Genomic DNA, 2,022 nt, shown 5'->3' on the forward strand with positions numbered 1-2,022 from the left:
TAGCTCTCCAACAGGAGATTTTGAAAGTTAATGAAAATGGTTGCTAATTGGTAAATATTTTCTATTCAAATCTCAGCTAAGTTAAACAAATGAAAAATTCATTGTGAAAACTACAAATAACATTCTAAGCAAAACTTCAGACGGCCTATTAGCACAATTAATATAACTGCTTTGTAGAAAACCTTGAACACTGGAAATTTTAAAGTTTATACTTAAGTGTACTGGGACAGTCACTTACTATAAAGTGACACTAACTACCATGGACCAGTTGTACCTAATTAAAATGCTGCACACTACAGGATGTGAGAAGGGGAGACTTTGACAGGTAATTAGCTTTAATGGAAATCAAAGGGTGCCCCTCTTGTAATAGAGTTAGTACCTTCCAAGAAATCAGAGAGCCTGCCTCCCTCTGCTCTTCCTTTCTCTCTCTTTCCCCTTTCTGTCACAGGAGGACACAGTGAGAAAGCCACCATTCACAAACCAACAACAGTGTCCTCACCAAACACATTAGGTTAGCTCCTGGCTGTTTGCAAGCCAACATCCACGTGAGCCACCCAGTCAACAACTAGGGCTAACACGCCACTTCATTCTAACCACAAAGCTTATTTTGTAAAACAGAAATCTCACTGAGTCTTTGTCTTGTCCAATATTGACTGTTTCTTCTTCAAATTAAATCTAAAACTTCCTTAAGTAACCACACAGAGCAGCCATAAATAATATCAATTGGCAAAACCTGCATAAGATTTAGCTAATGTGAAATCGTTTGGCTATAATCCTTCTCAGACTGTCCAAAACTAGTTTTAGTAAGATGTAAATTTCGTGTTAGACCTCAGATTTTAATGCCACGTTTTCGAAAGCGTTCACAAAATAAAGTCACTCCATTGTCAGTCAGTTTCTGTCTCTGTGATGGAGAACCACATTTGTATTAAAAACAGGGCTTGATTTTTCCTAGTTAATAAGGCTGTTTGAATATCTCACTTCATTGACCTTTTCTGCTAGTTGTTACTCTAAAAAACACATTGCCTGACATTTCATTAGTGAATATTGCCATGTAAAGTTCGCACTCATCTGTTTACTACATTCAAGGCACTGCATGACACCAAACCCTTTAAAATTCAGCTCTATGGTTCAAGAATTTGTAAGGCAATGAGAAAAGCTTTACTCAGATCTGCATAGTATCATTTGCCACCTATGGTTTGGAAAGGCCAGAAGTAGAAGAAACTGTGGAGGAGAGGTGAAGGCAAATACTTAAAACACAGTAGTAAATAGTATTGAGCACTTGTTTGAAGGCAGAGGCTCTGGGAGCTAAGCGGAGTTCTCTGGACATTACGCCCCCTATCCCTCTACACAGCAGCTTCTCCATCCGAGGAGAATACAAACCAAACTTAAAACTCCATGATCCCACTCTTCCTGTGTTTTGAATCTAAAACTGAGTCCAGGTCAGGGAGGTAAGTACAAACGATGCTCAAGTTACAAAAGAGCAAAGTGCCAGGGACCTCCCCGTCTCCAACAGTAACTGCAGGAGACTCCTCCCGCGCAGCTCTCTCCGCACGCCACAAAGTCCGCCCACTAGGCGCGGCGGACAGCGTTCAGGCCGCGGGACAGCGGGCCTTGAAGCCCACAGCGGAGTCCGTGCGTTTCCAGGTCCCTGTCCGACCCACGCGGCCACGCGCGCCCCTCGAGCGCTCAAGCCCCTGGCCGACGCCGCGCGCGAGCGCGAAACCGCGTCTCCCACGCTGCCCCGCCCGCGCCCCTCCTTCCCTCAGAAAAATGCGTTTCTAGGCAACGGCAGGCCGCGGCGTCACTTCCTGCCATTTAAACTCCGGTCCCCACCCCTCGCAGCCCCTTCTGATTCCCACTGCCCCTTCCCTGCGTCGTGGGCTGAGTTGGCGCGGCCCAGGCTCTGGGGAGGGGGCGGAGGCCCGGCGCGCCGGGCGGGCCGCGAGTCTTTCAGACTCCGCGCACCTGTTGTGCGCAGCAGCCCGGGCCCCTAGGTGGCGGTTCTCAGCCGCAGAGCCCACC

This window comes from Ochotona princeps, chromosome 9 (assembly GCF_030435755.1).
Source record: "Ochotona princeps isolate mOchPri1 chromosome 9, mOchPri1.hap1, whole genome shotgun sequence".
Classification (NCBI taxonomy): Eukaryota; Metazoa; Chordata; class Mammalia; order Lagomorpha; family Ochotonidae; genus Ochotona; species Ochotona princeps.